We start from the raw sequence: 25,433 nt of genomic DNA on the forward strand, positions 1-25,433 counted from the left end.
GAAAATATCAGGTGTATCCTGTTTATAATGATAGGTTTTGAATTCTTCAGATTCTAACTTATTCTTTTTACTGTTAGTTGAGTAAATTTTTTTCTCAAAATTGAAATCTAAAGTAAAATATAGCACAACCTGACAAAACTATGCAAGGCCATGCTTTTTATTCTTGTTTTTTAGTTGGGCAGTTTTGAATATTAAAAATGTGGAGCAAAATATTTAAAAACGAAATTACCAAAAAGGAAATGAACCCAGTGTCCGAAATTTATACTGTAATCATTTTCGACTTTGACAAATCTCTCATGATCCATGACTGATCCATGGTCATCACATGGTGTACTTACTGGCTCATCATATATGGATCTGCCATTATCTGACTACACCTGAAGAGTGCCTACTAGTGCATTAAATCCTTTTTTTTTTTTTTTTCCTGAGACAGAGTCTTGCTCTGTTGCCCAGACTGGAGTGCAGTGGCATGATCTCGGCTCACAGCAAGCTCCACCTTCTAGGTTCAAGCAGCTCTCCTGCCTCAGCCTCCCAAGTAGCTGGGATTACAGGTGCACGCCACCATGCCCAGCTAATTTTTGTTTTTTTAGTAGAGACAGGGTTTCACCATGTTGACCAGGCTGGTCTCAAACTCCTGACCCCGTGATCCACCTGTCTCAACCTCCCAAAGTGCTGGGATTACAGACGTGAGCCACCTCATCCAGCTGTTAAATACGAATTTTTAAATCAATTAACTTCAGTGGGAGATTCTGCTTCCTACCACGGCAGTGCAAACTTGTGCCTACCTGTCTGGATACTTGTCAGAGAAAATGGATGTGTGTTGCCACACTCACCTTTTTCAAGTTTATGTATTGTTCTGTATATCATTTTAGGCCATGTCATGATTACAGAGGAGAATTTTTAACATCATATGGCATGAAGAGAAACTTCCTATTTTAATTCTGAGTTTAAAATGTGTACTGCATTGTCAAGGAGTATGTAGCTTCCTGGAGAACCATGACATGCCACTGAGTTAGTGCCTTACGGCCTGCAGTGACTTTGTGAGTATTAATACTATAAATCCAAAAAAAAATGCAAGGTATGCCCCAGCCTTTTTATAACTTATTAATTATGAGGAGAGGCAAAGAAATGACAGATGAAAGATCGATCAAGAGTCAGAAACATATGAAATGCTCAAATGTATCGTATAGTCAGTGTATATGAAAGAAGGTCAGAAAAGGGGAAACCAATGAGACTGTAAGAGTTGTAGAATACCTTATAATGGCAATCAGAAGATACATTTAAAAGATGGATATTGAACCTTAGAATTGTATTAACGAAGTCTTAGGTGCTTTCAGCACTTCCAGAAGAAACATTTGAGGCAGTCTGAGGAATGGGAGTGATTATGATGAGGATCCTTAGAAGAGGTATGCTTAGCTTGAGTTTCTCCCAAGAGTGGACCCTGAGACAAAGATTTATGTACAGGGAGTTGGAAGGTGATCCCAGAGAGCAAGCATGAGAAAATGGTGAGAGTGAGAGAGGAACAAAGGAAAACTGGGTTTTCATTGTTAAGGTAACCACCACTTTATAGACTGCATAATACAGTAATTAAGAGTATGGGCTTTGAAGTTACGCAGACCTATTTTTGAAACTGGTTTTATATATGCTTATTAACTAGGCCATTTGTATTAACTAGGCCACTTGAAGTACAGTTTCCTCACATTTATTTAATGCAAATGTATTTATTTGTAAAATAAATATATTGTATATAAATACATTTATTTGTAAAATAAATATCACAGAACCTATAATGTTATTACTGTCAATAAAATTATGATAAATGTGAATATCCTTAACACAGTATCTTCACCATAATAAATAACCTTGCTTGATTTTACGTCTTAAAGTGATGAAGTGTGCCTTAGAAAGAGAAAAGAATCAGAATTTTTGAAAAATAGTTTGCACATAGTTTTCTTAGATTTAGTCTAGCTAATCTACATTTTCAAATATTGTATTTATTCCTACTGAATAGAAATATGATGTTTAATTTGCCCAATATGAATACCAAATTTTATTGTTATGTGTGTACCTTTTTATATACCCAAACTTAGTGTATAATAGATTTTCAAGGGCTTTACTGGAAATTATAGTATATTTTCTGATATTTTTGATTTAATTACTTCAACATCTAAAGGAGAAAAATATAACAATGCCACTTTTTCATTTCACCTGGCTAACACGGTGAAACCCCGTCTCTACTAAAAAATACAAAAAACTAGCTGGGTGTGGTGGCAGGCGCCTGTAGTCCCAGCTACTCAGTAGGCTGAGGCAGGAGAATAGCGTGAACCCAGGAGGCTGAGCTTGCAGTGAGCCGAGATCGCGCCACTGCACTCCAGCCTGGGCGACCCAGTGAGATTCCATCTCAAAAACAAAACAAAACAAAACAAAAACATAACTCAAAACTATAGGGCAAGTCAGAGACAGAACTTTGAACCCTTGGTCAATCTTCTTTTTATACAGATACATATTTAATGCATTCCAAGTTGAAAGGATGTTATATTTTAATTAGTAGAAATGATACTTAAGATCTATGTCACTCTTAAGAATTTTGAGTCATTAATATATAAAAAGCCTACTCTGTTTTTCTCATGCAATTTTTAAAATATTGATAAAATTAAAAGTGGCAAATGAATTGAAAATGCTAAATTATGCTCTACTTGTATAGCCAATTTTCCTCCAAAATAATGTATACAAAATGTACCTTACATAAAAAGTATGTATCTGCATACCTTATAAAAACAGTCAACAGAGAAACAGTGCTGCATTGTACAAGACTGTGGGAAATAGAATAGAATTCATAACATTTATAAATTTGTAAGACATTTATTATAAATATTAGAAGACATTTATTGTGAATATTGTAAGACTCAGTTGACCTCTACCTTCTAATACAAAAATCCATTAATATGAACTTATAAATAGGTGACAAAAAAAGCTGATCAAAAGAATAGTCAAGGAACCTAATGAAATTGTTTACCACAATGTCAAAATGTGTATCTGCAGAACTTGAAGGCAAGTAGATGTTTCCATGGGCAAAAAATATATATATATTTTAAAGTACAATGTAAAATAACATGGAGTCTGTGAAGCATTTTAATTTTTACTGTGGTAAAACATACATGGTATAAACTAAATATTTATGTCACCCCAAATTCATACACTTTAGCCCTGGCCCCCAATTGATAGTATTAGGAGATAGAGCCATTGAGAGATAATTGGATAATATCATGAAGGTAGAAACTCTATGATGAGATTATTGCATTTATTAAGAATAGGAAGAGACACCAGAGATTTCTCTCCCACCATGTGAGAATATAGAAAGAAAGCAACGTGTGTGAGCCAGGGAAAGGGCTCTCACCAATAACTGAGTCTGTGCACATCTTCATCTTGGACTTCTCAACCTCCAGAACTTGAGATAAACATCTGTTGTTTAAGCCACTCAATCTCAGATATTTCTGTATAGAAATTCAAGCTAAGATAGGAAGTAACATCAAATTTACTATTTTAACTAGATTTCAGAATACAACTGAGTGAAAGTGTGTACATTCACAATAGTTTGTAGTCATTACCACTACACATTTCCAGATTTTTTTCATCATCCCAAAAAGAAACTGTACCCCGTTAGATAGTAACAAGCTATTCTGCCTGCACTTCAGCCTCTGGTAACCGTTATTAGGTTTTATGTCCCTATAAATTTGTGTATTCTAGATACCTCATATAAATGGAATCATACAATATTTGTCCTTTTGTGTCAGGCTTGGTTCACTTAGCACAATGTTTTCAAGGTTCATCCACATCCATGTTGTAGTATGTATCAGAATTTCATTCCTTTATAAAGCTAAATAATACTTTGTTTTATGCATGTGTCATATTTTGCTTATCCATTCTTCTATCAATAGACAGTTGAATTGTTTCTACCTTTTGGCTATTATAAATAATGCTGCTATAAATATTTGTGTACAAGTATCTATTTGAGTCCCTGTTTTCAATTCTTTTCTTTTTTTGAGACAGAGTCTACCTCTGTTGCCCAGGCTGGGGTGCAGTGGTGTGATCTCAGCTCACTGTAACCTCTACCTCCTGTGTTCAAGTGATTCTCCTACCTTCAGCCTACCGATTAGCTAGAACTACAGGTGGGTGCCACCACACCCGGCTAATCTTTGTATTTTTTAGTAGAGATGGGGTTTCCTCTTGGCCAGGCTGGTCTCAAACTCCTGACCTCAAGTGATCTGCCTGCCCCGGGCTCTCAAAGCTCTGAGGTTACAGGTATGAGCCACCGAGGTTGGCCCAATTCTTTTGGGTATCTACACAAAAGTGGAATTATTGGATCACACAGGAAATCTGTTTAACTTTATATGACCAGATCACTGTTTTTCATGGTGGCTGCACCACTTTACATTACCAACAGCAATACAGCAGTGTTTCAATTGCTCCATATCCTTGCTAATACCTTTAATAATAATAATTTTTTAAGTCACTTTAGTGGCCTAAAGTGTTATCTCATTGTGATACTGATTTGTATTTTTCTAATAACTAGTGATATCAAGCAACTTTTCATGTGTTTATTGGCCATTTGTATAACTTCTTTGTAGAAATGTCTTCTCAGATCCTTTGTCTAATTTTGAATTGGGTTCTTTGATGTTTGTTCTTGCATTTTAAGCATTCGTTATATATTCTGAATATTAGTCCTTTGTCAGATTTTTGAATTGCAAATATTTACTCCCATTATGTTGGTTGTCACTTTACTCTGTTGTTAGCTTTTGATATACAAAGATTTTTAATTTTAATGAAGTCGTTATCTATTTTTTCTTTTGTTTCCTGTGCTTTGGGTGTAATATTAGGTCACACGTTTTTATATCTGTGCATACTTTATACTGAAGCCATTCTCTGTCTTTGAAGTTACTTGAAGCAATTAAGTTCTAGAAATAAACAGAGGGACACACTTGACCAACTCTGCCTTAAATTCAGTGAACTCTACACCAAAACCTTTCTCTTTGTCTCAAACCCTTAAAAGTAATTATTAAGCAGCTATTGGTAAGTAGGTGATAAATGTGGTAATTTCAAGTAGACAAGGAATTCCCTCTGAGATTTACTGCCTAAGGACATAGCATATAAGAAAGGAGAAAATCTACGCTGACCACTGGTATATGTTCATAGCTCTTTGAAAAATGAAATTTCTGGATTCTATTGCAACATGAGATTCTCCAGGTGTAGACATACAAATGAGTAATGTGTAAAGTGGCCTTTTGCCCAACATCACCACCATAAAATGATATGTTAAAGTTCCTGGTTAATAGCTAAAATTAATATAACCAATTAACTTTCAAATTTTCTGCTTTGCCAATGGCATCTGGGTAACAGGAAGGTACATATTGGTTAAAAAGTCAATCAGAAAAAACATACTATTTGTCTTGTCCAGTAATGAGAGGAATAAATGAATAGTGTTCATTAATCTATATTTATTTTGCTATATGCACATCCCAGAATGCCAACGTATTAATTCACAATGAGAAATTTTAATTATAAAATGAAGTAGATTACCACTCTTTCCTGGTAGCAGAGCTTCAAAAACCAGTCAAATAATAACCTGATTTGGAGTTTATAAAATCAAAGACAAACAAATTGATTACTTGACTCTAAAAGTTTATCTCAACAAATCTTGGTAGAGTTTTTCATCCTTTCCATTCTATGGATGTATTTGTAAGACCCACAGATATTTATATATAAATGACTGTGAAATCTTTTCCATAGATATCACCATATATTGATTATAGGAAGACCACAAACCATGTATTGATGAAAACAAAATAAAATGTTCCATTTTAATATTCTTTACTAGTGGATGCCAGCACTAACCCCTCGGTCTCTTATAGGTCTCTATCAAGGTTTTCACAAATCTAAAACTGGTGTAAAAGTTTTATTCACAGTTTGCCTCTGTATTAGTCAGTTCTCACATTGCTATAAAGAAATGCCTGAGACTGGGTCATTTATAAAGAACAGAATGTTAATTGGCTCATGGTTCTTCAAGCTATGTAGGAAGTATGGCATATTCTACTTCTTGGAGGCCTAGGGAGATTTACTCAAGGCAGAAGGCAAAGCGGGAATAGGTGTCTTACAAGGCAGAAACAGGACCGAGAGAGATGGGCGGGGCGGGGGGGGGGGGTCGGCTACACACTTTAAAATAACTAGATCTCACAAAAAACCTGTATCATGAGAACAGCATTAGGGGAATGGTGCTAAACCGTTCATGAGAAACCACCTCCATAATTCAATCACCTCCCACCAAGCCCCACCTCCAACACGAGGGATTATAATTCTACATGAAATTGGGCAGAGACACATATATAAATCATATCAGCCTCTCTCATTTTACCCAAACCATCAACCTCATATAGCATGAAGATATTTTAGAGATGTTCTCCAAAGATTTCTGCAGGAAATTGCCATAGAACATACCATCTCTAAGGATGAATCAACTCTGGCTAGATCCGTACACATAATTCTTATTCTTTGTGTTCTAGAGAAACCTTAGTACATATTTGAAATGAAGAGAATCTTCTCAAATTCCAATAGATGCCAAGATTATTCTTTAATTTGCCATTATATATATATATATATATATATATATATATGAATGAGATAATAAAAGTACAATTCTAAGAGATTTTTAATTTACTAAATTAAAAATGCAAAGAGGCCGGGCGCGGTGGCTCAAGCCTGTAATCCCAGCACTTTGGGAGGCCGAGATGGGCGGATCACGAGGTCAGGCGATCGAGACCATCCTGGCTATCACGGTGAAACCCCGTCTCTACTAAAAACTACAAAAAACTAGCTGGGCGAGGTGGCGGGCGCCTGTAGTCCCAGCTACTCGGGAGGCTGAGGCAGGAGAATGGCGTGAACCCGGGAGGCGGAGCTTGCAGTGAGCCGAGATCGCGCCACTGCACTCCAGCCTGGGAGACAGAGCGAGACTCCGTCTCAAAAAAAAAAAAAAAAAAAGCAAAGAATACTCTACCTTGGAAGGAAAAACATGCACTTCAATGATGGGCATTTGGGCATTATTAAAAAAAAAAAAAATCTAACCAAAGGCTTTAAAGACCATTTTCAAATGAGCACATCTGTATTTTATAAAGTGAATATATACTCCAGGACACATTACGAATATTTTATAGTGATAAGTAGAGTAGGAAGGGGTGGTGCATTAATCAAGAATATATTATCATCTACATGCCTCTAGGACAGTCGGCATAACATAGTCATTGCATATTATATACTGTAAGCTGTTTCAGCAGTAACAGAATACTTCTGCCAATGAACTCTTCAGTGCATAAAAAAAGCTATAAAGATTACTGAGAATCAAAATTGTCTGTAAGCTGTCTGCCCATTCCAATTGGGAGTTTTTTTAATTCTACTTACTTTTTTATATTTTATGAGCAGAGAGCTCTGCTAGCGAGTGATTTACCATCTATTTATGTCTGACAATCTTAATATCAAACTAATAAATGCATTCAGTATGAATGATGATTGTGTAATAAGATTTATTCAACATTTTATTTTACAATGTTGAAGAAATCTTCAGTCTTCTTAGAATTGTATTTTTATTATCTTTTAATGAAAAATAACCTATCAACATTGTTTTGATAGGCTATTTTGCTCCCATTATGTCCCAAGTATAATTTTTTAAAACAATTATATTGTAAGTTGCCCTTTACATTTTTCAAAGTAAGAAAATAATATTAGATAAGCTCTGTGGATCTTTTCTAAATACAATATGTAATATCACTTCTAGAATGAGAGTTTGGAAGGTGACCTTTTATGATAAACATAAATGATCTTTTATGATAAACATAAACCTTTAAATCTTCAGACTGTAATTTCACATATTATGTCTCTGGGGTTAAGGCAATCTTTATTTAAAATCACTGGTTGGTCTCAAAAGAGACATCCAAGCATAATCCCTCAGCACATTTATTCATATTACAAGAGATGTGAAAAAATGAAATCTCCATCAAGATTGGGGTTTGGAGAGAAAAGAAATCAACTTTCTCACAACTGTGTAACTTATTTGCTCTCTCCTCCTTGGGTTATCATGGCTTTTATATAGACACTTAAGAAGAAATTTATTCTGTTATCAGTAGTATGAAATCATAAGAAGTGTTTTACATTATTTGGTTTGGCTCCTATATTTCAGGAAAAAAAAACCTGAGATGACCCTGTTAATGCTTTTTTTCCAAAATAACTGTGTGATCTAGGGGTTATCTTACTTTCTTTTGCCCACTATGGACTGCAGATGCAACAAAAGTGCAAAGATTATAGGAGGATCACAAACTGAGTCTGGGAAAGGGAGTTGACTTGGTGTTCCGGGTGAAAATATATCTATCCGCTTATTTTTCTTTGTGCCTTTCAAGAGAATTTTAGGTTCAATAGGCCAGTATGAACTGTTGCTCTCTCAGGATAATGCAGTATTATTCTTTATAGTGTTTATCAGACAACCAGAAATAGAAAAATGTTTCTGATAATAGTTATTACAAACACACAAATGGTGTAGACTGGAAGAAAATCAGAAGCAAGGAAAGAGGTTCAAAGTTAGATTTTCAATTGAGATAGTTGCAGCTATCCATAACATTAGAATTCAAATGTCAGTATTATTTGACCTGGTGAGGTCCAGCTACCTAAAGTAATGACTTTTAATTACATATTTTACTAAAGTTTTCTGGTATACATAGACCAAGCTATTACAGTCTACTTTTTACCAATGCTTTAAATTAGTAAATCATATTTATTAGATAGGCATTATACTTTTACAGATGAGTATTAAAAGAATTTCAAAGATACTGGAAAACCAGAAAGAAGAATAATTTTATGGTTATCTTAATCTCTTGGATCTGCAAAACAAGTCTGCCTGCAAAACTACTATAAATCCATTTTCTTTTTACATATTACCTGGCTTTGTCAATGGGTGATTATGATAGTTTCTAAAATTATAATTATGTTTTATAATTTGACTTCACACGAATCTATTCTCTATACAGAGAGCTGAATGATCTGTTAAATATGCAACTCTAATTAAGACATGCATCTGCATAAATCATGTCAATGGGCTTCCAGCTACAATTTAAATATCACCTTTCTCTGACATCTTATCCGAAGCTGATTTTTTATTAATATCTATGGTAGAATTCTACTCATTTATAGAAATTATTACAATTTAAAATTATGTATCTTATTATATACACGTATGTATAGAAATATACATGTATAGGTGTTTCTTTAAATATTCATTTTTTGTTACCACTAATCCAAACATACACAAAAGAGAAGGTAATTCATAAGAACCAAGTTCCTATCTCTTTCATTTACCAGCACTTTGTAAGGACAAAATGACTCACTGACAGGTGTATGCAAAATGGAACTATTTATGAAATTAATGAATTTTGAGTCAAAAGAAAATGCACCAAACTGGTAAATTCAAGCTTTTGTAATATCTTTCTTTCCCTATCTAAAATATGATTGGCAACAACATAAAAAACACAGAATTTTTTAAGTATTTGTTGATTTTGCTTCTTCTAGTTTTGATCTTTCAAGAAACAAAGACATTTTTAATTTTTTAAATGGTTAGCTTTCTATATAGAAATATAATGAACTTTGTTAAATTAGTGACATAATGCTTCATGCTAAGGCTTTGCTAAGAACTATGGAGAACACTAGTTATAATCATTTTCTTCAAGGAGATGATAATCTAGTTAGGGTGATTGAGCATAACATTTAGTGACATGTTCAATTAATAATAGATAAGCTTTTACAAGACTATACTGCATACAAATAATAACAAATGCTTGGCTAAGTTGCAAAGTCACACTTCAGGGAACTATTTTGCACTATTTTAGTACAAATAAGTAAGCTATTTTGGATGAGTAATTTTCCTCACTGCATTAAACAGATGTGTTTAAATCAGGCATTTAATTAAAATTGAAAGGAAATGGGTAGTCATATTTTCCTAAACTATAGGCATAATTTGGTATCAAATATTTTTCTCTCAGGTTATAAAAGCTCTTAATTAAGCACAAGTGAATTAAGTGTAAAGCAGCACAGAAGAGTTTAATGCAAATTTTAGAAACATGTTAGTTGTTGTTCCAAGGTCAGACTGTGCAATAGAGAAATGCTTTTTGCTCTTGTATTATAGTCATGTTTATTTTTAGCCACTTTTTATTCCATAACCTCTACGTGTCTCATGAATCCTAGTTTTCTATTTTGAGATCATTTATTTGAAATGAAAAGAAACAAACAATTTTAGAGCCAGATGGATGATTCCATTACTGTCATTCTACTGCTACCATTTCTGTATGCTTTTAGGAATAAAAAATTAAAGCCTTTTATGTAAATTAAAACCTAAAACATAAATTCCCAAGTTTTTTGATCCCACTGTCTATAGATAAGCAAAATCTTGAAAGATTTTTTTTAAATCAATAAAAAGGACACTCATTGTTCTCTTGTGATTTCTTTACCTGTTCTTTTACAGTACCTATATATTTTTTTAAATTCTTCTTAAGACTCTCATCAATGCAGCTATAATTCATTAATGTGGGTAATCTTTATTAGTTATTAGAATTATGTTGACACCATGGAAATCTTTATGGTTCAATAAACACAGCTTATGATTGGAGGAAGGACACTTTGAATCTTGTTTTCAGTAATAATGTCACTACAGGTTAATTATTTAAACTTTCTCTACCTTGACTGATGTAATCTCACAGGGAAATGGTATCTCCCTTTAAGGATAAAATAGCTAAATGTACAGAAAAGCAATTATAATAAAATGAGTTTATGTTGCTGTTATTTTTTTCATCATCATTATCATTTCAAAAGAACAAGAACAATCTTTAGATCCATATTTGGCAAGGATGAAGGGAAAAATCAAAAGTAATATATAAAAATTAATAAACCTCTATTCCAAACACAGTTGGAATTTTCTATAATGATGTTTCTATTTCATCATTTTTTCAATAAGAAATTCTCATTAATGCACAGAATGTTCAATTTAGAATCAAATAGCCAAATTCCCATTTAATTTTCTGAGTTATATATAAACTATATAGCTCTTATATTTCCTAGGTAGACAGCTCACAATACCAGAAGACATGGCAATTTTTCTAATTCCCAATTTTGTTGTTCACAAGCTAGATTTTCTCTATAAATCTGATTTGAGAAAAATTAATTTCTAAATGTTCTTTTAGCTCTAATTCTGTGAGGTTTCATTACTACTGTAAGATGCATTTTATTTATATACAGACATAATTATGTAATATTATATTATACACAGTAATAAATTATTGAAATATAATTTTCTTAGTGAAATACTAGAACAAATAAATAGTAAGACATAATTTATGTCAATCAAGAAACAATGTACATCCAAATATTGAAGGACACAGAGCATGCTACTTGAGATTGCATTAAAGACAACCAGAAAAGTTTTTAGAATAAAAGAAAAAGGATTGTATTAGTATTTCAACAGATTTTTTTTACTTTATTAAATAATAATTAAAAGAAAAAATATCAGTGAATAAAAAATATTGAAGAAAAAATAATAATATGGGGTTAACATTGAAAATCAGATCCATGAAAGTAAATTTCAAGAGAATGCCTTATTAAAAATAGAATATAAAAAGTCAAGAGATGCATTTTCTTGCTACTTAAAAATGTGACCTTTTCACATAACTCAAAGTTCAAGTTTGTGTTCAGAAAAGGCTTCTGCAGCCCCTGACAACATCTATGTCAATTTATATAGACATATGAGAATATGCAAAACTTCATGGATTTCAATAGAGAGAGTTCTACAAATAGATAGACTCAGAGTTTATCCCTAAAAACAATCTGAAGAAACCTTCCCATGTCTACTAAGGGAGAAAAGAATGAGAGGTGTTTATAAGTAACTACCATCTCTTTTCTGTGCTACTACAAAGCCTCCAACATGGTTTTGCCATGTGAATTTTTCTAAAATATAAATTAAATTGTATTACTTCCCTTTTTAAAATCATTCATTAGTTTCCCCTGTCCTCAGGGACAAAGGCCACCTTCTGTTCATGACCTACAAGGCTTTGCATAATATGGCTTTTGTTTATATCTGTAATCTTACCTTATCCCATTCTTTTCTTCATTCAATATATTTCAACCACTTGATCCTAAAATGCACCAACCTAATTCAGTCGATATTATTTAACACCTGCTATTCCCTCTGAGGGTGCGTTCTTTGAATCACTCTTGCTGTGAAAGATGCTTATCCTCTAGATCTGAGCTTAAATCCACCTTGTAAGGTATTTCTTTAAGTATCCCACTTTAACTGGATCAGTTGGATTTATTTCATAGCCACCCAATGATGATTTGAAACAATAACCATTTTGTTGCTAATTTTTCTTTGTGAATAATATTGTCTGTACTAAGCAAGGCAACTCTCCTGGTATCTGAGGGATCATTCATTCAGCTCCTGTCAACTGCATGTCATTGGCAGCTCGCTTCTCTAGGGTAACTTCAATTAGGAAGGCCAATCTCTAGTCCATGCAGTTTCTCACATTCTAGAATGTTAGCCAATTTGTTCACATAGTCAAAAGGCAAAAGGGGAGAGAGAGATCTTAATGCTCAGAGCAGTCACACTATCATTTCTAACGCAGTTCTCAGGTCAATATAAGTCACTACACAGCCCAGAATCAAAGGGAGAAGATACAGGCTGCAGTGCTTGATGAGAAAAGCTACAGTTGCATTATAAAAGATGCAGAAACAGAAAGGATGGAGAATCGTGGCCATTTCTGCAGTTCACTACACAGACTTATTGGTAAGAGCACCCCGTTTATTTCCTTTACACCACACACCAAATATGCTTCACCACTTTGATGTTTGCTGGATTATTGTTTGTTACTCCCTCTAGACTATAAACAGAACAGAGACTTTTTTTTTTGTTTTTAACATAGTATTGCCATGGTCTGACATTATGCTTTGCATATGGTAGGCACTTAATGAATGTTATAAAATAAAAATTTTAAAAAGAAAAATAAGAAAATTGTAGGAATAATTTTCCTTACAGTTTTACAAACACGAAGATTCTTGTTAAGGCTCATATATCTATCATCTACAAACAATCCCAATAACTAGCAATAACATTAAAATGTGTAACAGTAATTTAAAAGTTATATTAGAGAAACTAGACAAAAGCCTAGCTTACCTGGAGTGTACTGCTTTGTTAATAGGAAGGAGGTAACATACATTTGCTCTGTGCACTCAATATGTCTGCCACTATGCTGATAATTTTGTTCACACCATCACTTGTCTGGAAAACTAATGAGAGAACAGAAGAAAGGTGACCTGAGAGAGATAGCATGAGGTCTCTGACTTAGAGATGGATCCTTGTATTATCTGGCAGGAATCCGTGGAAAGCTGGCACATGTAAGGTGAAAGGAATTACATAAAGAATTAATGCTAGTATAGGATTACCATGGACTTCAAGAAAATACAACAATGTTATGATTATAGATATTTTTCATAAGGAATTTGCCTTCATATAGCTCCAGAATTTTAGTCTTCCCGAATGCAGAATCACTCAAAATAGAATAGTTTTCAGATTTTGGTATTTAAGAATGATGCATCCAGTTGAGATTGCATGATTTTTTTTTTTTTTTTTTTTTTTTTTTTTTTTTTTTTTTGAGACAGTCTCACTCTGTAGCCCAGGCTCGAGTGCAGTGGAGCGATCTCGGCTCACTGCAAGCTCCACTTCCCCGGTTCGCCATTCTCCTGGTTCAGCCTCCCAAGTAGCTTGGATTACAGGCGCTGGCCACCATGCCCGGCTAATTTTTTGTATTTTTAGTAGAGACGGGGTTTCACTGTGTTAGCCAGGGTGATCGTGATCTCCTGACCTCGTGATCCGCCTGCCTCGCCCTCCCAAAGTGCTGGGATTACAGGCGTGAGCCACTGAGCTCGGCCCATGAATTCAATTTTAAGAGGAACTATGGTATTAGAAAGGACTAAAAATTAAATACTATAATAGTTTCTCCATAGAACTTATTTCCTGAATCAGAAGAACAAAAATTTACTTTAATATTGGCTATGCTGACATATAGCCTGAAAATAGAATCATAAAAAATTATTTTGTTTAAACTAATGAGACCAAAATACAATAAAACTAAGGAAATTTTTTCTTATAAAAACTAAAATCATCACTATAATACTAATATTCTATTTGTGAAGCACTGTGTACTTACAAAATCTTTTACACAGTTAAATCTCTTCGGCCAATGAAGCACAGGATTAAAGAGGTTAAATACTTTGCATAAAGACTGCCGGTGTTAGTTTCAAATAAACGCAAGACTCCTAACTTATGATCCAAAGTCTTCTCCTACTTTGTGATGAAATAGTAAATATAGCAATAAACTTATAAAGAAATAAATAAGAGCCATAACATTGGTTGACATGAGGCTTAATAAATTGCATGATCCTTCAAAGTGTATTAGATTACTATTTAAATAGTCAATATTTCTTTAAACATACACAAAGCAAGCTGTCCACAATTTAAAAGTCAAAATATGATTTCAGATAAATTTGTGTTCCCCAAAATTCATAGGCTAAAGTCCTAACAATTAGTACCTCACAAAGTGACTGTATTTAGAGATACATAATTAGAAGAGGGGCTTTGAAGTGGTCATATGAGTGGGCCCTAATCAGCTCCAACCAGTGTCCTTGTAACTCAAGAGAGATACCAGGGATTGTCTACACAGAATGACAAAGCCACGTGAAGACACAACAAGAAGGTGACTATCTGAAAGCCAAGGATAGAAACCTCAGGAGAAACCAAACCTGCTAACACCTTGATCGTGAACTTTGGTCTCCAGAATTATGAGAAAATCAGTATTTGTTAAGTCATCCAGTCGGTGACCTAGCAAACTAATGTATCCATCTAAAATGGAAATACCTCTAAGACCAAGCAGAAGATAAGTGACCTCCATTATAGAAACAGCAATCATAATTGGCTAAGTGTCTTAGGGCTGGCAGAGTGTGTAAAGTGACCAGCCTCCCCGGAATTCACTTCTCTGTGGCACTTCTCTGCAATCAAAGACTTATCTATGATGCTTGTACTCAGAATATCCTTTCTATATCATGACAGGTCATCAAAACAAACAAACAAACAAACAAACAAAAACTTGGATCAGAATAGAGCCTCCTGTGTTACAAAATGCATGGACTTCTCCCTAATTTTTCTGTGTCCCATGCCCTCTGCCCAGACTCATGATACCAAGCTGACTTCCTGTTCCTTGTTCTCTCTGGCACGCACTATTTGGCAGTTGTCCAAAACCTTGGTTGTACTCATTAAATTTGATCAAAGAGCCCATTAAAGGTATAAGAGACTATGCAGAAACTTATGAGTTTTTCAATATATAATTCTATTATTGGGGACTAACAGATATCCAGGTTAAATTTGGTATTTTTGCCTACGTATAATATACAGTGAAAGGCTCAAGTTTCTTGTTGCCACAGCATATGCTCCTGGGAAATTTTAGATGCCAAAAAGTGGAAAATCAAATCAGGGCTATAGCTTGATTTTCAGGATAAATAAGGAATTGGTAAACCATTTATGTTGCTCTTAGATCTAAATAATTCTAGGTCAAAGGAATGGAGAGAACAATCAACAGATATTTTCTTCTTTTACTCTGCAATGCTTCTCTTTCATCCTACAGGAGGCAGAGAGATGGCGACATTGATGAATATTTTTATGCTTTGATTTATATCTTAAGAGATCCCTTAGTATTTCAAGAGACATGTAGTATACTTATTGTTGTCAAGACACGTACTTCCCATTATATACCACAGGAAAAGAAAAAGTAAGTTCAACTGGCAATTTGAAAGATACATTTTGAGTCTCTCTCACAAACACTGCAGACACATTTGAGTCTCTGATGTGCAAACAATTTTTATAAAATGCTACCTTTGTGTGTAAAATAACTTCTTTTTTCCTGCAACTGTGGTAACATTTCTGATCTGTATATAAACTAGGAGAGCAATTAAAAGTGTCTGGGCATCATTCTAAGCAAACTATCACAAGGACAGAAAACCAAACACCACATGTTCTCACTGATGGGTGGGAGGTGAACAATGAAAACACATGGACACAGGGTGGGGAACATCACACACAGAGGCCTGTCCTTGGATGGGGGGCAGGGGGAGGGATAGCATTGGGAGAAATACCTAATGTAAATGATGAGTTAATGGGTGCAGCAAACCAACATGGCACATGTATACCTATGCAGCAAACCTGCACGTTGTCCACATGTACCCTAGAACTTAAAGTATAATAAAAAATTAATAAAAAGTAAAGTGCCTAGGCTCCCCTTAATGATCATGGAACCAAAACAAGACTAATTTTACTTTTACAGGATGCATTTCTTTATAGCTTTGGCAAATGACCTTAAACATGCTAATTTACTTATGTCTCTCCTTTGTGCAAAATATTCAAATTCGCCAGTGGCCTAAGTTCTGAGTATTCCATGGGGATGTAAGTTTCTGCATGTCTGAACTGAATTCCTCCTGTTGCCATTTCTCTAAACCTGCTTCTCTTCTTACATTCCCTCTCTTGGTGGATTCTACTCATTTATCAAAGCTGGCAGCTGGGAAGCCATCCTACCAGTATCCTTCTCCGTGTCACTCACCATATTAAGTGGTAGATTATTTTACCACCTCATTATCAACTTTGGTTCTGCTGTCCTAAGTGAGCATCATCAGCATAATTGATGTCTACAATTATAAAGTCCTCCTTGCTCTGTTTGCTCTAACATTGCCCACATCCTTTTCACTACTGTCTTGTGTTACAGGCATTTATCTCCTCTTCAGATCCCTTCATATTAGTACTCATTGAAAAAATGTTTGATATCTCCCTTTTGCCTATGTTTAAAATCCTTAATGTGGACAATCCTAATCTGTTCTAAAGCTATTTTCCTGATTACCATTGAAGTAAAGATACTGGACCATCCAACAGCTGATAGAATACTGGGAAATTATCTTCACAGATTCCTAATTTTTTGTGTTTCAAAAAACACTCAAATTTTTCTGATACTAAACAAATAAGTGAAACCTATTAGGCTCAGAAAGAGATGAGATAATATATGCTTTTAAATCAATTCAGCAATTTTAAATCAAATTTTAGCAACATTTCCCCTATGGTTAGTTTCTTGCATGGTCTTTTTCATTCCAATGCAGGACTTGAGTTACTCCCCTTCAACATTTATTAATTTCTATAACTTATAACTGTTGGAGTCATGTTGATTTGTACATTTTAATATGACATTGAGAATATGTGTTAATCTTTCACACTTACCTATAAGGATCTAAAAGTGCCAAAACCCTGCTTCACTGTCCTTCATTTCACCCATTCATTCCACATCTTGTGATATACACATACAGATTAAATAATAAAATCTTTCTCACTACTCAAAGGCTGTGGGTATACACTGGAAAAACACCTGGGTGGTTTATAAAGCATTACATGCCCTTGGAATCTGAATAATGCAGTGATAATCTCTAATTACTTTGCTTCGTGGATATTTTCTTGCATTTCTCTCAGGTGACAATCCATAGGTTTTATTTACATACAACTATTAAAAATGCTTCATCTTAAGCAACCAAGAGGAAAGCTGATTTACCTAAAAGTGAAATTCTTAAGCTCAAACTATATTTTGACATTATTTTAAAATACAGTAAAAAATATACTAATTACCCCTTAAACACACACACATGTGCAGAAACATATACATCACTAGTAAATATGTTATACTCTTAGTTTTTTTCTGTGGAAATGGAATGTGAAAAGTGGAATGGGGAAATCTAAGAAGAATCATTAACACCCTAAAAATAAGAAAATAAGACAAATGATTACTGATATAAGACTGTAAATAAAAGGAGTCTCTGAAGAATCATAGAAGTTTGGGCAAAGAAAAGTTTTATAAAATCAAAAGTGTTAAAATATTAATATTGATGGATATTATTTACCTCTTGCATTCTAAGGATAATTATGGCATTGGTTATATGTTTTCTCCCTTTTGAGTCAATCATGCAGTTTTCTTCAATTCTGTCATACTTGGGCTTGGGGAAAACATAGGAGGAGATTTAGAAGGAAATGAGAACCCAACCAAGTAAACCTTCATGGTTTACTTGAAGGTTTACTTGGTTAGCTAAGGCTTATTAAAGAGAGGCTTTCCAATAGTCTAGAGGAAAAGGCTCTGGTAGGCAGTTGAACAGAGCTTTTATGCAACTGTATATTAAAGAACTCAATGATTTGAAGTTTGATTAATCAGGGCAAATTTTGGTTTTTTTTTTTTATGTAAGTGTTCTTAGATTTTTATCTTTCCATCATTCTTTTGCTCCATCTCTCTGCCTTTCATTTCTTTGCTCTCTTTTCCTCTCTTCCATGCTTCCTCACTCCCTCCTCTGCTTTTTTCATTCTCTCTCTTCATCTCTTTCGCCTCTCCTTCTTCCTCTTTCTGTTTTTACTCTTGTTCTTATTGTTGTTCATGTTCTTCTTGTTCTTATTGTTTCAGCCTCATTCTCCTTCTCTTTCTTCTCCTCCTTCTATCTGGCTCCTGGTTCTTCCTCTTCCTCCTCCTCCTCCTCCCCCTCCTGTTCTTCTTCTTTTCTTCTTCCTCTTCTCCTTCTCCTCCTCCTCCTCCACGTTTTCCTCCTCCTCCTCCTCCTCCTCCTCCTCCTCCTCCTCCTCCTCCTCCTCCTTCTTCTTCTTCTTCTTCTTCTTCTTCTTCTTCTTCTTCTTCTTCTTCTTCTTCTTCTTCTTCTTCTTCTTCTTCTTCTTCTTCTTCTTCTTCTTCGTCTTCTTCGTCTTCTTCCTATTCCTCTTCCTCCTTCTCCTCCTCCTTTCTCCTCCTTCCTCTTCCTCTCTCTCTCCTTATCTTCCTTTGTTCCTTGTATTTCCATGTGTTGTAGATTTCACAGGAAAATTAGACTAATAATTGTACTCCACTTATTTGGTTGAGATTTTGATCTCCTGGATTTATTCTCAGAAAACATAGCACTGCATTTAGTCATATAAGCTATGTTTACTTCAAAAGTTACTTTTTCTTTAGCCAGGTATGGTGGTCTGTAATTTTTTTTTTTTTAAAGGCATCTGAAGAAAAGATGATGATAGATATTGCTTCCTTCTTTCAAGGCCCTCATGCAATATAAAACACCAAAAAGTTGGAGATTTTTATAAGACAAAAGTCTACTCAATCATACTAAAAAAAAATTGTCTGTGTATTATTTGGTAAAACTTAAGTTGTAAATCACCATATCTGTGTCGATTTTTATAAGACAAAAGTCTACTCAATCATACTAAAAAAATTGTCTATGTATTATTTAACAAAACTTAAGTTGTAAATCACTGTGTCTGTGTCATTGCCAATATATAGTTAATTAGAACATATAGTATCAGAAGAAAACATCTTCAAACTTTGAAAAACATTGCTCAAAACAGTAAAAGAAAATTTTACCCTAGAGTTAGTATCTAATTTTACAATCAGCATAATCTGATGTTCAAAATAAAATTATAATAGTTATTAATAGAGCATAGAAATCAAGAAGTGCGAAGCCTTCAGATAAATTAGCTTTCATCTTTAGTTTCTGAAAAAAAAGCCAGAAAAAAAAAAGCCTTTTACATTCTCTTGACTATTTTTCTCTTTGTGTTAAAAATGGATATTTAGGGTTAGACTAATTTTTCTCTTGCATGTAAACAAAAGTGGCATTTCTTTAGAAATAACTTAAACTAGAATATGGAATTGGCCTGGAATGTTTCAAAGTCTCAAAAACCACAGTTGATTGAATGACTGAAGCTTCATTTTAAATGGAAGTGGGAGACTTAAATGAATGCTTTTTAATTCCCTGAACTTAAAGAGAAGGGATTTGCCCCAGTGAACCATTCTTTCTTTTTAAAATGAGAAACTGCTTTAATAGAGTCTGTGTTCTGAGGCTGGAACAACTCTAAGATTCGACATTTTTAGTATGATAAACACCTTAGAGTTCTGATCATTTTGGAAACACCAAGGGAGTGATTAACTGTGAAGAAAGTAATCATGGATAAATAATTTAAGTGGTCTCATGTTAGTTTGAGTTTAATGATGTTCAAGATTTCAATTGCTTATGGAGTTCAAATTGCCTTTTGCTTCTTTCTTCTTTCATATAATTATTGGAAATTAAGTATATATATAAATATTTCATAGTTCATTCTCTCATTTTTTAATAGGCATCTAAGAATTATTTTTGAATATGACATATGTCTAATCAGAACACTTACAAGTGCTTTTTAGTTAATTTCAAATTACAGTTGACCCTTTAACAATGCAGGAGTTGGGGTGCCAACTCCCATGCAGTTGAAAATTCATGTATAACTTTGACTCCATAAAACATAACTATTAATAGCCTACTGTTGACCAGAAGCCCTACCAATAACATAGTCAGTTAACATATATTTGGTATGCTATATGTATAACATAGTGTATTCTTACAATAAAGTAAACTAGAGAAAATAAAATCATAAGGCAGAGAAAATACATTTACCATTCATTAAGTGGAAATGGATCATCATAAAAATATTCATCCTTATTGTCTTCAGGATGAGTAGGTTGATGAGGAGAGGAATAGGACGGGTTTTTCTTGCTGTCTCAGGATGGCAGAGGCAGAAGAAAATCCATGTATAAATGGACCTACACAGTTTAAACCCATCTTGTTCAAGGGTTACCTGTATTTATAGTGACACAATTAAATATAGTTATATTTATAATTTCTAGAATTGCTATTTTTTGCAACACTTATGTTTCTTCTTTCATGCCTATAAGAAAAGACCTCTATGGAGAAAAACAAAACAACAACAACAAAAAAACACCTGGGGGTTATGATAAGGGTATAGCACCTGTATATACCAAAGTCGTCAGAAAACAGAGTAATAATTCAATGGTAGAAGTGTAGACAAGTAGGGATTTGTTTTTTAAAAAGATATATTTTTTAATCATTTTATGCCTGAGAAGCAGATTTTAGCACATATTTGGTTATCTATTGCTATATAACAAATTATTTCAAACTTTAGTGGCTTAACACAGCATTTTATGCTACTCATGATTTTGTTAACCAAAGATTTGGGAAGGGCTTGGCTGGGACATCTGTCTCTCCCTCACATACTGTGAATTGAAGTAATTGAGGATAGCGAAGTCAGTTCCAAAGCGGCTTCATTATGTATACGTCTGGTACCCTTGTGGGGACAACTGGAACACTAGATTCTGAAGAGTTCCTTTGGTTCTTCATGTAGCTTCAGGATGTCTCTCAATGGTCTTTCTAGTATATTAGTTTGACTTTTCAACTCAACTGGTGAGTCAGAGCTCCAGGAGCTATTCTAAGTGATAAGAAGCAGAAAATGACCTTCTTTTTAAAGGTTAGAACTGGAATTGGCATGAAATTACTTATGCCATACTCTGGTCATACATCAGGGTAAATAAATCTCATCTCTCTAGGGAAAGCTATCAACATATTTGTGTCATCTTTACCTGCCATAGTTCATACTATATCTCTTTCCTCTAACCTACCTCTCACATTTATCCAGTCTCATAAAATGTATTTACAGTGAATATTTTCTATATCCATCAGCGAGTGTATCATCTTATTTAAATGCATCAGTCAATTACACTATGATCAGTATAACAACATTAACAACATTAGAGGATAAAATGGGGATAACTAGATTTGATATTACTCTTTGAATATCTATTTAACATTTTTATTAGGAGGTACCAAAATGGATTTTCCCTCAGTATTTCCATAGTGTCTTAGACAAGGGAAAAAGATAAATCTCCATTAAGAACATTCTAAATCCTATAAAAACTTCTGAATTATTGTGGTGTTATGTGGAACTTGTTTGTTCTTTCCTACATCCCTGCTATCTCCAGAAAAATATTTTACAACTTGCAATATGTCATCCTTATACTTCATGCCCATATATAGGCAGGACATAATGTCCTGTAATCTGATGAATTGCCTCAATTTCAGAAACTGTTCAGGGATTCTGAAATTCAGGGATTCAACTTCTTCCTGGTTTAGTCTTGGGAGGGTGTATGTGTCCAGGAATTTATCCATTTCTTCTAGATTTTCTAGTTTATTTGTGTAGAGGTATTAACAGTGTTCTCTGATGGTAGTTTGTATATCTGTGGGATTGGTGTGATACCCCTTTTAACATTTTTTGATTTTTTGTTGTGTCTATTTGATTCTTCTCTCTTTCCTTCCGTATAAGTCTTGTTAGTGGTCTATCAATTTTGTTGATCTTTTCAAAAAACCAGTTCCTGGATTCATTGATTTTTGAAGGGTTTTTGTGTCTTCTATCTCCTTCAGTTCTGCTCTGATCTTAGTTATTTCTTGCTTTCTGCTAGCCTTTGAATGTGTTTGCTCTTCCTTCTCTAGTTCTTTTAATGGTGATGTTACAGTGTCAACTTTAGATCTTTCCTGCTTTCTCTTGTGGGCATTTAGTGCTATGAATTTCCCTCTACACACTGCTTTAAATATGTCCCAGAGATTCTGGTATGCTGAGCCCCCGGAAATAATATCACACATCTACAACCATCTGATATTTGACAAACCTGACAAAAACAAGAAATGGGGAAACGATTCCCTATTTAATAAATGGTGCTGGGAAAACTAGCTAGCCATATGTAGAAAGCTGAAACTGGATCCCTTCCTTACATATTATACAAAAATTAATTCAAGATGGATTAAAGATTTAAATGTTAGACCTAAAACCATAAAAACCCTAGAAGAAAACCTAGGCAATACCATTCAGGACATAGGCATGGGCAAGGACTTCATGACTAAAACACCAAAAACAATGGCAGCAAAAGCGAAAATTGACACATGGGATCTAATTAAACTAAAGAGCTTCTGCACAGCAAAAGAAACTACCATCAGAGTGAACAGGCAATCTACAGAATGGGAGAAAATTTTTACAATCTACCCATCTGACAAAGGGCTAATATCCAGAATCTACAAAGAACTTAAACAAATTTACAAGAAAAAATCAAACAGCCCCATCAAAAAGTGGGCAAAGCATATGAACAGACACTTCTCAAAAGAAGACATTTATGCAGCCAACAGACACATGAAAAAATGCTCATCATCATTGGCTATCAGAGAAATGCAAATCAAAACCACAGTGAGATACCATCTCACACCAGTTAGAATGCCGATCATTAAAAAGTCAGGAAACAACAAGTGATGGAGAGGATGTGGAGAAATAGCAACACTTTTACATTGTTGGTGGGAGTGTAAACTAGTTCAACCATTATGGAATACAGTTTTGCGATTCCTCAAGGATCTAGAACTAGAAATGTCATTTGACCCAGCCAACCATTACTGGGCATATACCCAAAGGGTTATAAATCATGCTGCTATAAAGACACGTGCACACGTATGTTTATTGTGGCACTATTCACAATAGCAAAGACATGGAACCAACACAAATGTCCACCAATGGTAGACTGGATTAAGAAAATGTGGCACATATACACCATAGAATACTATGCAGCCATAAAAAAGGATGAGTTCATGTCCTTTGTAGGGACATGGATGCAGCTGGATACCATCATTCTCAGCAAATTATCGCAAGAACAGAAAGCCAAACACCGCATGTTCTCACTCACGGATGGGATTTCAACAATGAGATCACTTGGACACAGAAAGGGGAACGTCACAGACTGAGGCCTGTCGTGGGGTAGGGGTAGGGGAGACGGAAGCATTAGGAGATACACCTAATGTAAATGACGAGTTGATGGGTGCAGCACACCAATATGACACATGTATACATATGTAACAAACCTGTACATTGTGCACATGTACCCTAGAACTTAAAGTATAATAAAAATTAAAAAAGGAAAATGATGCAACCCACATCTGTTCCCATCTCATTGATAAAATTCATATATCCCAAGCATAATGACAATGCAATAGGGGAGTATAATCCTCCATCCATGTGGAGCAATGAGTACTTGTGAGCCTCTACACTCGTTTCCCATTTGCCCATTATTTGTTCTCTAGATTCTCTTCTTTCACCTTTCCACTTGCCACAATTCATTCTGTACATTCCATATGCATTGACTGCATAGCAGAAATAGTAATCACCAAGAGAAGCAGCAATGGTGCATCTTCGGCATGTGGTTTCTAGTGCCAGTAGCAGTTATTTCAGGCAGATAACACATGATATGATCTACTAAGATATGAGCAGAACTTCTTAATGTTATTGTATGGAAATTGTGGGAAGAGGTGGAAGTGCTGAGATCCTATGAGAAGTGATATTTGAGTAATTCCTGTAAATGTGACCAATTTATTTTATCCCACAATTTGGTAAGGCCCAAGAATCTCTGGTTTATTAGTAGTAAAGGACTTTAAAGAATTAATATTGTTAATATAGTCATGTAAAGAAACCTCTTCACTCTAGAAAGGCTTAGCAGTTTATTCTGTTCAAACTGATCATCTATGAGAAAATATCCCAAGAAATGAATATCAATTCATGTTTCTATGATTGTCAAGAAGTGAAATAATAAGAAGAAATCAAATTTTTGAATTCCTGATGCTCATATTCTAAAAACACCACTCTCTAAAATAATCTTCTTTAAAGACCACAGTGTCCAGGCATGTCCTTGGAAGGACAAATGACTGCAGGTTTCTTTCAGAGCTCCATTTATTTAAGACTCTTTCTCTCAATTAACCATATAACCATCACCTTTGGCTCTTTTGTAGCCTATCAGCAGATGAAAGAGGGCTGAGTGTGACCAGAAACAGGTTTGAATGATTAAATATATACAACAAAAATGGCATTTTACTATACATATAGCTTATAGACTGCTTTTTATTTAACACTTTCCCTGGTCTCTTTCAGTGTTAAAACTATGTAATGATATATACTTGTAGTATTTCATACAGAACTATTTAACCACACTTCTTGATTTAGTCATCTAATTGGTTTCCAATATTGTTTATAACATGTAATATGCTACGAAGAACCTGCTTGAAAAGAAGTCATTTTATTTTTTAAAAAATTATGTCCTTAAAAAAAGATTAAAAACAAAAAAAAATGTCCTTAAGAAAGATTGTGAGTACTGCGATTTTGCATTCCAAAATATACACGTGTTGATATATTTTTTTTACTTGGTATCCTTCCTGGACTGCACAAATATTCCTTGTCACTTTTTCCACACATTTTTTTTTCTACATAAAACATTAGAATTATTTGAAATAACTGATCACCTAATGGAAATAAGTACATCAATATTTTAACGTGTAGTTTTTATTCATTAGTAATTTCTAATATTTTTAACGCATTTCTGTCTTTTGGACATCTGGGTTTA

Source organism: Macaca nemestrina, chromosome 9 (genome assembly GCF_043159975.1).
Source record: "Macaca nemestrina isolate mMacNem1 chromosome 9, mMacNem.hap1, whole genome shotgun sequence".
NCBI classification, from domain to species: Eukaryota; Metazoa; Chordata; class Mammalia; order Primates; family Cercopithecidae; genus Macaca; species Macaca nemestrina.